The sequence below is a fragment of the Cryptotermes secundus genome, unplaced genomic scaffold (assembly GCF_002891405.2).
Source record: "Cryptotermes secundus unplaced genomic scaffold, Csec_1.0 scaffold3089, whole genome shotgun sequence".
NCBI classification, from domain to species: Eukaryota; Metazoa; Arthropoda; class Insecta; order Blattodea; family Kalotermitidae; genus Cryptotermes; species Cryptotermes secundus.
The window spans coordinates 22,860-34,982 of NW_019723360.1; the positions used below are offsets into that span (position 1 = coordinate 22,860).

The following is a 12,123-nucleotide window of genomic DNA, read 5'->3' on the forward strand; positions in this document are numbered from 1 at the left end:
GGATTAATGAATATAGAACACTTGACGGAAAGACAGGGGATACCGGAGCACTCGGAGAAAATCTGCCCCAGGGCCAATTTGTCCGCCAAAAATCCCACACGAGCAGGCATGGAATCCAGATCGGGTCGCCTGCAACTAACCGCACGACACTTTTGAAAACTGCTTTCGACGTACATAGAATTCTGGGAAATGTCGAGTAGCTTCTCAACAAGGTTTCAGGCCACAAAATTAATGTTTATACTACTGTGGGCTGCGCCACGATTTCTCATTAGAGTGCAGGCAGAAAATTCGCTTATAAATATACCTTTATTGTTTGCATCCTCTTGTGTACTACTATATAATACTATTTTGCGACCATATATATTAATACTCGTTCTTGTGCATTTTGCTACATGTTTCGATTAAGTAGTATCATCATCAGGCAACCCTTCGTGAAATGTAGATTTGTATTGAACTGTATTGAAAACATGGATTCATATTAAGTAAAAAAAAGTAAAGCTATCGCTGTACCAGGCCGTGAAAGCCCATAGGGTTGTAAGACGTTGAAGGTCCCACATTATCTAGAAAATCGGCTCAAAGATGGCGGTGAGGTTCTCAGCCTTACGCGCCGGCCGCGTTTTACACCCCAGGAAAATTATTTAATTAATTCCTGGTACTCATTTCTGTTAGAGGCTGAGTAAACCCCAGGGCCTAGTGCGGCTGGAAGGATTAGGTAAACTGAAAAAATCGAATGACCTCATCGGGACTTGAACCCGCGACCTTCCGGCTTGTAGCATAGTCCCTCAACCATTACGCTACCGCGCGCGTCTTTGTGACACACCTAGCCTCCTCTCCAATAGGTACCGGGTGTAAAGCGGCCGGGGCTTGTAGCAGACCACTCAACTCCAATTAGTCCCAAGGTCAATAATAGTATGGGTAATATTAATAATAATAATGAAAAAAAAAGGAGAACCAACAGCACGTGGTGTTCCCAAGCGGTCACCCATGCAAGTACTAACCACGCCCAAAGTTGCTTAACTTCGGTGATCGGACGAGAACCGGGGTTTTCAACATGCAATGGCCTTTGTTTCTTACTTAATTTCTTATCACAATTCTTCTGGGATCTAAAATTGACATTTCCATACGTTTTCGCCGTTACATGGTGTTCATTTCCATTCACGATCTTCTGATCTCTATTACAGACTGAATATTCTACTAGCCAACCGTATAACCTCCAACAGCCGATAATTTCTTGCAGTCCGAGGGTCCTTTGGCAGCCCGTAAGTGTTTTCAAACATCACTTGAACAAACAGCTTGTGAAGAAAATGGACATAAGAAACCTGTATTTTCTCACGGCAAGAAATATCCCTCATGAGGTGGACCACATATACATGTTTCATACAGTGTGCTAATAGAACCGAGTGCTTTCGATACGAATAACAAACATGCCGCAATTGATCTAATCTTAGCATACGGCAGTCTACTGTACAACCGCCGGCAATCTGGTGCCGTCGGAGGAATTTCTGGGTGATCGCTACAGTTTCAGAATATTAATAAATCAAACACCATATGAACCTCATATGCACTTGCTTTACTTGTATACTTCTCCTTTCTTAACCTAGAACAACTCCACATACGGTGAAAGTATTCTTAAGCTATTGCGAGAATCCGAAAATTGCGCCGAAGTGGAACTATTAGGACTATAAAGATTTGACAATTGAGACCTCAGATAGTAGTGGTAATAATATTAGTAATCATTAAAAACAAAACCAACGGCACGCGTTGTTCCCAGGCGGTCATCCCTTCCAAGTACTAACCACGCCCAATGTTGCTTAACTTCGGTGATCGGACGAGAACCTGTGTTTTCAACATTGTATGGCCGTTGATACATACTCATTCTCAATATTCTTTCTTCAAGGACCTAAATATGTCCTTGCCGTACATTTTCGCATGTGCATGGTGTTCATTTCCCCTCATGATATTCTGATACTCATTGACGGTCCTTCTTAGCGTCCGTTTTGCCTGTGCACTTCTAAGACGTCAGGTAAGACGGAACGCTCAAGAGCGCACAGACATTCCGTTTTGTACCGTCTCGGCTTGAAGTAAATCTGGCAGCGACTGATTTTTCTGTACGTGTACAGGCATGTCTGCGGCAGGTTGGAGCCTGTGTGGGGCCTACAGATTTAGCGTAAGTTTGAAGAAATCGTTCCAACGGTTCACGCCGATTTGTCGGACTTGAGAATCGTACCCCGAGCATTTTTGAGTGAATTCATTCAGCTGTATCGTAGTGATCCGTGTTTGTGGAAGATCAAAAACAAAGAGTACTCTGAAAAAAAAATGTTGCTTATGAACAGTTCACGAGTTAAGTTATCGGAAATTGATCCCGAAGAAACAAAGGAAGCAGTGGTAAAAAATGAATTCAGTACGAAGTTGTTTTCGGAAGGAACTGAAGAGTGTCAAGGATTCTCAGAAGCCTGGCAATGGAACAGATGGTAATTATGCGCGAAGTTTGTGGTACTACGATTACCTTTCTTTTTAACGGACCAAGAACTACCCAGACAGAGTGTCAGCAATTTGGATTCTCTCCGATATGTGGCGCTACAAAATGAAGAAGGTGTAAATAAACCTCATTGTCCACCCTTAAGTAATTGTACCAGTCACCCGGTTCTAGAGTTAAATCTTTCAGTAAATCGAGAGGTTATTTCGTTTAAGTAACCAAGCCTTTGCCCATTTTGACCTAGTCCTTTTATTTTCAGTTTTTGATCCCTAAGCTAACGCAAGAGCGGTGTAAATTCAAAGTTCCTCCAACATGTTGCTCCGCGCACGATCCGTGAAGACTTGGAACAAAACGGAATGTCTGTGCGCTCTTCAGCGTTCCGTCTTACCTGTCGTCTTAGAAGTGCACATGCAAAACGGACGCTAAGACAGAAAGTCAATGAATATCAGAATATCATGAGGGGAAATGAACACCATGCACATGCAAAAATGTACGACAAGGACATATTTAGGTCCCTGAAGAAACTAGCGTAGAGAATGAGTACGTATCAAAGGCCATACCATGTTGAAAACACCGGTTCTCGTCCTATCACCGAAGTTAGGCAACATTGGGAGTGGTCAGTACTTCGATGGTACTATTATTGACCTTGGGACTAACTGGAGTTGAGTGGTCTGCTACAAACCCCGGACGCTTTACACCCGGTACCTATTGGAGAGGAGGCTAGGTGGGTCCCAGAGACGGTCTACAAGTATACTCTAGACCAGTGTTTCCCAACCTTTTTGATGCCGCGGACCCCCTGTACCGAATGTTAATTCACCGCGGCCCCCATAAAACCCAAAATGGAAATTTTTAAATTTTACGAGTACATATCATAAAAATGAAGCAGTAACTTAAAATTTTACAATACTAAATGTGTCATTTATGACAATAAAATTCTGTTATAAATGGAGATATTCGGAAGATTACGAACATATCAATTAGGCGTAATATTATGAATTTAACACTCACCTAATGTGATAGCTGGTGCTGTTTTTCAGACGTCAACTTTCGAATGTCAAGATCAAAACTGGATAATTTCAGACGTAGATCTGGCTCCACGTTAAGTCTGTTCCTATATCTGTTTTTCATGTGTACAAGATGAGAAAATGTTGTCTCGCACAGATATGTAGTGGGAAATGGCAACAGATGTCTTACAGCCCTTTTGGAAATTTCAGGGTAAACAGACCTAGCTTGGAACCAAAACTCCAGTAACGGTAACGAAGGAAACAGCAATTTGAACGTCGAATCACAGGACAGCTCGATAAGTTGCTCTTCCTCGGCAGAAGGAAGTTCAAATTCAGAGTCTACAAAGGGATTTTTCATCCAGTCGTTATTTTCAAGACCAAACGGAAAATACAGACGTAGTTGAGACGCCAATGACCTCATATGTTCAATCATACTTTCAGCAACATCACTAGAAAGGGGTTGTTCACTGGAATCAATGAAATCACTCAGCATGTGAAAGGAATCGTATTTTCCTTTCTCGATACGGCTGCACCACAAATTTAACTTCTTGATTGTTGCCTCTATCTTGTCTTGCACAGAAAACACGCTGACAGATGTACTTTGAAGGCTCGAGTTAAGAGTATTCAAGGTGTTAAAAATGTCCGCCAAGTAAGCAAGCGAGGAGAGCCATGCGAAATCATTTAAATAGTGTGTTAACTGAAATTTAGAGTTTATGAGGAACAACCTTACTTCGTCTCGAAGCTCAAGCAACCGCGTCAAAACCTCACCCCGGGACAGCCATCGGATTTCTGAGTGCAGTAATAAGTGTACGTGATCACTTCCCATTTCATTACAAAGCGCAGAAAATAATCGGCTGTTAAGAGGACGGGCTTTAATAAAATTGACAATTTTTACTGCCTCGTCTAGAACGATTTTCATTTTGGAGGGCATACGGCGTGCAGCTAATACTTCGCGGTGTATGCAACAATGTGTCCATTTAACAAGAGGTGCGACTTTCTGGATACGTGCGACCAAACCATTATGTATTCCCGACATTGCCTGAGCACCATCTGTGCTGATACCTACACATTTTTCCCATTGAAGTGTATTTGTAGTTATGAAGTCATTGACAACTTTGAAAAGGGCTTCAGCAGTTGTATTAAGAGGTAACGATTCACAGAACAAAAAATCTTCACAAACTTTATTTTCGTGTTCATATCGCACCAAAGCTACCAAATTAGCATTATTTGAAATATCGTGGCTTTCATCCAACTGCAACGCAAAATATTCACTATGACGTAACCGTTCTAGCAAAATATCTTTCACATTTTGAGCCATCTCGTCGATTCTTCTTTTCACAGTATTGTCAGATAACGATACTAGAGACATCTCGTTGGCATGTTTTTCATTAAACAAGTTCTTTGTTATCGTTTTTGTAGCAGGCAAAATTAAATCTTCCCCGATTGTATGGCGTTGTCCATTTCTAGCGATCAGAAGGGCGACTTCGTAAGAGGCAAGAACAGCCTTTTCATTTTTCGTTCCACATACAACGTCCTTAACTAAATTCTGTGAACCACAAAGTTGCAATTTCTTATTTTGAAAATATTCTATTGGCTTATTAACTGATTCGCCATGTTTCGTTTCAAGGTGGCGTCTCAACTTCGACGGCTTCATAGATTCATTCGATAACACTTCGCAACAAAGAACACACTGTGGTCTGTCTTCGCCGTCTTTATTCAGAACGGAAAATCCCATTTGCAAATAAGATGGACAATATTTGCGTGATTTTTTGAGGGAAGGAACTTTATCTGCCCTGGTACTATTTTCGACAACACTAGATCCACTCGGATTATCGTCTGTCTTACGTTTCAATGATCCACACTTTAACCACCGATCCATATCTAAATAAGATCGTGAACAAACTGAAAATCAGAAGTTTCGTTGTGAACTCAATTATTTGAACAAAAGCAGAAAAACTGAATATTACACCGAGAAAAACACACTTGTATAATATTATAAAAATTCACTGCACAAAAACTAAAGAAACACGGGTTTCTGCCACTGAAATGAGTAAGAAACGTGGTCAATGGTCCCAGGCTTATTCCCAACCAAAGAGGGATGGATTTGGGGGGAGGAAGGGAGAATGGTCGGACAGCAGGTACTACGACAGCAGTCCACCCTGAAACACGGGTCTGAGATGCAATGGGCCGACCAAAAGAACATGTCCTTGGAAAAAGCTACACAAATCGTTGGTTATTCACCTCTGCTTTACAAAGGGAAGAAGTAACGGTACCAACAGTCCCGTTAAATTTTACTTCAACCATGGGCCTCAAGAGCCAGAGATATACATTGCAAATATCCCAGGTGTGAGGAACATGATAAGATAAAGTTTAATGAAAATAAACTATCCCGCGGACCCCTTTTGAATTACTCGCGGACCCCCAGGGGTCCGCGGACCACAGTGTCTACAGTGTAGACGACGTCAAGAAGAGAAAATTCACCCTACCAGGACTCGATCTCCGACCCTTATGGTCGTTGAACCCGTAGCCCCTCGCTATACCTACCGACTGACCTATCACGACTCTGTAACAAATAATAATGAAATTAATTAAGATTAGAAAAATAAATGCAATCTTATACGATTATGTTAGATATTCGTGGGCGAGAAGTGAAGGCAGTCGGATGGGAATCTGACGTAAGTTTATAAAACAGTAGTGTTGTAGGACCGTCAATACAACAAATTCGTAATAAGCAAATAAAATATTAATATTTGTTTATTTGTACATTTTGCTACATGTTTCGGTCCAGCTGGATCATCATCAGGTAAATTTCATGAAATGTGCGCTCGTATTGGATTGTATTGCTAATTGTAATATTTATTTGCGGTCATAATTATAAATTTGGTTTTCGATTCTATTTTCATTACAAATATGAATAAATATGAAACTTAAAATGTTAAAAATTACAATTGAATTAAAATTTTTGACGGTCAATGATGATGTATAGTGGAGCAGAAGGGTATTCAGGGAGTCTGAGTTATTTTGATTGTGTGCACATTTTGCGTGTCAGTTTTCCGCATGAAAGTTGTGTATATTATATTTTATTTTTTGATGTCGTGAGTGAAGATGGTTAAGTTTTTTTTATATATATTTTACTGTGTTATGCGCAGGTTACCAAGTCTTTTTCTCCTGTAGATAGCGGTTGTTTGCCCTCTGCGGTTCTGTTTTTGCCAGAATCGTAATAAAATTTATATTTATGTCAGCTAATATGAATCCATGTTAACAATACAGTTCAATACGAATCTACATTTCACGAAGATTTGCCTGATGATGATACTACTTAATCGAAACATGTAGCAAAATGTACAAGAACGAGTATTAATATTTATTTTGTTTGTTACGAATTTGTTGAGTTGATGGTAGGAAAATAATACTATATAGTAGTACAAAAGAGGATGCAAACAATAAAAGTATATAAGATTTGAGGCATTCACGGCGGTGACTATGAAGAAAGCAGTCTTCTAGGATTTGGCACCGTATATACACGGTGCCAAATCCCAGAAGACTGCTTTCTTCAATAAAGGTATATATTTATAAGCGAATTTTCTGCCTGCACTCCAATGAGAAATCGTGGCGCAGCCCACAGTAGTATAAACATTAATTTTGTGGCCTGAAACCTTGTTGAGAAGCTGCTCGACATTTCCCAGAATTCTATGTACCTCGAAAGCAGCTTTCAAAAGTGTCGTGCGGTTAGTCGCAGGCGACCCGGTCTGGATTCCATGCCTGCTCGTGTGGGATTTTTGGCGGACAAATTGGCCCTGGGGCAGATTTTCTCCGAGTGCTCCGGTATCCCCTGTCTTTCCGTCAAGTGTTCTATATTCATTAATCCTACTATCGACGTTATATAACCTTTTTACTGACAGCGTAAACAATCAGTTTCGAAAAAGCATTGTAAACAGCAAGAATCTACTTTTCGGAAACTTGGAGCGGACATCGACCACCACCTCGATACTTTTAACCCCGTCTTCAAAAGTATCACCATATCGGCCTTGCGAAATAGTGAGGTGTTAGAAAAGCATAATTAAAAAAGCTGTTATTAAATTTCCTTAGGAGAAAACAACACATTCAGACATGTAAAATTATTTTGTATGTGATTTTGAACGACTCTGATTCTCAAATGGAAGAACATGAGTCACAACATCGATACCTAACAAACAACCACATCGATACCTATCAAACAACCAAAGATTTGAGGGCCTGGGTAGCTCAGTAGATGTAGTAACCAGACTACATACGCTCAACTACCGGGGCAAATTTTGGGTTCAATTCCCCGCAATGGCAAAGATTTCATTCTTCTCCACTCTGTCCATGCCAACTCTGGGATTAACGCACCCTCCTGTCGAATGGTTACTGATATTTATTCTCCCAGTGGTAAAGAGATAAGGGGGCGAAGATTACCATTCACATAATTTAATGCCAAAGAATCCATGGGAGTACAAATACTTAACCGCAGGTGTTTAAATTTCACTTCGGTCTTCCAATTCGGAAGAAAACAAATACGCATTGAGGACTTTAAACTTACGCCTTCAAAGAAAATGATGACTTAAATAAAGTATTTAGATAACTTTTACATTGTATAAAAAAAGTGAGAAAAATGGCAGCGGTGGGATTCGAACCCACGCCTCCGAAGAGACTGGTGCCTTAAACCAGCGCCTTAGACCGCTCGGCCACGCTACCTTAATACTGCTACGTAACGTAAAATTATAATAAAGAAATATTCAACGAAATGTCCATGTTCATTGTGCATATTTGCATTAATCTCTATAGAAACTTTGTAAATTGCGTGTAACAGTTTCGTGTCCAACTAAGTGCAACACTGCTTAATTAAATGCAGCCGTTTGATTTTCATATGCAGGTTAACCAACATAAATCATGGATACTATTTCTCAATCTGCATATACAGTTTAATATTACATTCACGACCTTCACGACCACGGGGATACAACTCAATGCTATTGGCGGGCAACATAACCGCGGTGGCCAGCTGTCATTCTCTTGATAAAGAAAAGGCGGCAGCCAGTGCCGAGGGCTCGGTCGGTAAGAAGGTATGCTATCATATCACCTGCCCTGTCGGTAAGAAAGTATGCTATTATACCACCAGCATTTTTTACTGCTCCCTCCCAAAAAATCACTGGTTCACACATATAGCTAGAATTAATAATCGATGTAAATGAAATGTTCATATTTTACAGGCACTGGTGGGAAGCTTTCTCCAGATAAATAATGTTGCAACCTGATATCTTGTACTGCAGAGGTTCTTACTCCGTTGTGTGTTTTCTGTTTTCGAACTGAGTTTAATATCACTTCGCTCAAAACCATCTGGAGGGGAATGAGTTAATTGATATCAAACTCAGTTCAAAAACAGAAAACACACAATGGAGTAAGGACCTCTGCAGTACAAGATATCAGGTTGCAACTTTATTTATCGGGAGAAAGTTTCTCACCAGTTCCTGTAAAATAAGAACATTTCATTTACATCAATTCAACACCCCCTTACTGAAATGCAATGGATATTTGAACTATAACATATATAGAATACTTGTGTTTAGGAAAGCTGATGGTGGGTCATGGCAATACTCCATCCTCTGTATGCAATTAGAATGGTAATATTAATACTGTATTACAAACTTATTAACTTTACAGGCAAAACTATTATTGTACAGATATTATGTATTTGTACTTGACTTGTTCAACATCCTATGGTGTCCGCCTGTGACTGGATTTACGGAAGGTAAAAAGCATCAATAAAATTCAAACACAGCCACTACGCCAACCTCGCCCTCTACATTCTCTACATCTACATGTACATGAAATGTAGACCCTTCAGTAATTAATTTGTTTCTGAATGTGGCGTTGAGGGTTCTCAAGTATAACTCCAGGAAGGCATTTCAGTCACTGAGACAGGGGTCTTCATCACGGAACTTGGGAGAACAAATCACAGTAATTTATGATGGTTCAACTATAGTTTGCTGGCACCCAGAGCCATGTTTTCCATATGACTGTTCTCAGCCGTTGCCAGAAAAGCAGGAGACTCATTTCACTCTGCAGATCCAGTCTTTGGATGAAGTTCGCTCAGTGTTTAAAGAAATGAAGCAAGAATTGATGCCCCTCATACACGCACACGCACACGCACATGCGCACGCACACACACACACACACACACACACAACAAAACACAGATGGTTTCCACGCTCGAGAGACCCGCGAGATAGAGAATATTTATGAAACTTTATAGTAACAGTTTATACCAAGATGCATTTTCAAGTCTGAGAGAGTAGAATGTTGTTAGTACCTCAAATGTGTACCTAAATTGATAGGTGCTGGTAGACACTAGAATAAATCATGTAAATCACTGGTTTTGTTCCTAATTTACAGCATGTGGAGAATGCAGAGCTATTGGCTGCCCCAAAATTCAGTTAATTGGTTAGTAAAATGTACTTTATAATACATTAGAAAATTATTTATTACTTACAGAATTTACAAAAATTGTTCAAAACATAGAACCTCTATGTTGAATATGAAACTCACAGTGCTGTGATACCTATGTCTGAATTGACTGACCAGTTTAAATCTAAGCATTCTCATTAATTCAAGATACTGTTTTAGGTTAATGGACTTTTGGGCCACTCTGTATATTTAATGTAGTATGAATTTCAGCATACCTGCGAAGAGTCAAGCTAGTTCTTACCACAACTCTATCCTGCTGTAAGTGAAGTTACAGTGCAGCAACTGTTTTCTAGCACGAATTAATTGCTTTTTAGAACATTACTATCAATTCGTTATTTATTAAAAATAAGTGCTTCTTTATTGTCAATGTTTCACCTTCATATACTAGTCTGCTGATTGAATTTCTATTCGTTCAGTTATACGGCAAGTGAGCTATATTCTGACACTCTTTAAGCTATGGAAATTTATAAATACATTTGTCATTGCAGCACACTGCAGATTTGACAAAAGTTAGTGTACTGCAGTTACGAGATCATATGAGCTCTCTTTCAAGTGCAAGAGGAATGCTGGCTGCCACGATGCATAGTGCTTGTGCTGCTTCAATTCATTTGACAGGACTGAGTAAAGGAGCTTCGAGTCCGTGTTTTTGTTAGGTAGATACAAAAAAACCGACACAGACAGTATACAACGAACTATTGAAGGAACACATTTCTTAGATATTTGTAGCTGTTAACAGATTAAGAAGAGCAGCAAAGATGTTTATAGAAGAAAGAAAAAACTTTATAATCCCAAATAGTAGGTTACTTTATTGGTCAGATATTGTAAGAAACAGGTTAAGTGTGTGGTATTGTCAAGTTAAACAGAAGGCTGGAAACCATGTAAATCATGGAATAAATAAATGCCTCTGCCACAAACAAACTATACCGGAGAGACCACTGCTTGTCAGCGAAGTTTGTGACAGCTTTTGAGGATAAAGGGTGTCACATGGTTAGTGCAATGGATTCCCATGACTATTAATCTTGGTTTTCTAGACTGCGGCATAAATAAATACACTGTCATAATATTATATTTAAGCATCCTGTTGCACTCTATACGATAAATGAAATAATGATACAAATTCCGTCCCAAGTGCAAACAATATATTATGTGTCCTTGATCTTGTTCACCCACACTACATGTTTCGGCCACAGACGGCCATCATCAGGTGTATAACACTCACGCCGCTGTCACACTGCACTCAGCCAAAATTTAACACTTAAAACACTCCTTGTTTTTATCAACATCTACTTCGTTGATATCTGTCTGGATGTAGATCACTTTACACACGTTAATTCTGACGTACCTGTAGTTGCACTATAAAATCTTTAGTTCTAATTTTAAAATCCTTTAAAAAAAATTTTTTTTCCTCCAAATTTAAAATTGTTAGAGTTACTCGCCCTATGTCTAAAGTGCTGTAGCGGCTAGTTCTTGTTCTCACACTGTATAGGTGTTATCCTGTGTAGTCTTCCTGTGTGCGTGCCGCTGCTATTCTTTACTGCGTGTGTTGTCAGATGTACTGTGTATGTACAAGGAAAGTGTTTTAAATGTTAAATTTTGGCTGAGTGCAGTGTGACAGCAACGTGAGTGTTATACACCTGATGATGGCCGTCTGTGGCCGAAACATGTAGTGTGGGTGAACAAGATCAAGGACACATAATATATTGTTTGCACTTGGGACGGAATTTGTATCATTATTACACTGTCATAATTTGGGACACTGAGTTTTATCATTAATTTATCTGCTACAGGGGTAGGAATGATAATTTCTGAAATCTGTGAAGGCCATCATAAATGGTATATAGCAAGAGCTACTTTAGTTTTGCATAAAGTAATTACAAGAATAATTTTCATTTCATGCATCCAGCCATGTATTTGCCGGATGATGGCTATTAATAGCCGAAACATGTAGCAGAGCCAAAACTAGGCACCGATCTTGATATTAGTTGTCTTGTGATGATTGTAATAAAGAAGTTGTAATTACAATAATATTAGTTATCTCAAAATGAGTGACAAACTCAAACGGTGATAGAACATAGAATGATGCTAATAATTCCACTGCTACACAGGGGAAATCATCACTGAAGATCTGTCAATAAGTGGACCAGTGACCAGTGGAAT

The 12,123-nt window shown here is 39.5% G+C and overlaps 1 non-coding gene and 2 pseudogenes across 1 annotated transcript; all 3 read right to left on the minus strand.

The window, feature by feature from the left end:
- Positions 1–949: 949 nt before the first annotated feature.
- Positions 950–1,068, minus strand: LOC111861893 (annotated as a pseudogene).
- A 678-nt stretch (positions 1,069–1,746) lies between these two features.
- On the minus strand, positions 1,747–1,866 carry LOC111861894 (annotated as a pseudogene).
- A 6,248-nt stretch (positions 1,867–8,114) lies between these two features.
- Trnal-aag lies at positions 8,115–8,196 on the minus strand. The gene has a single exon. It is a non-coding gene; the product is annotated as a tRNA-Leu (tRNA).
- Positions 8,197–12,123: the final 3,927 nt, after the last annotated feature.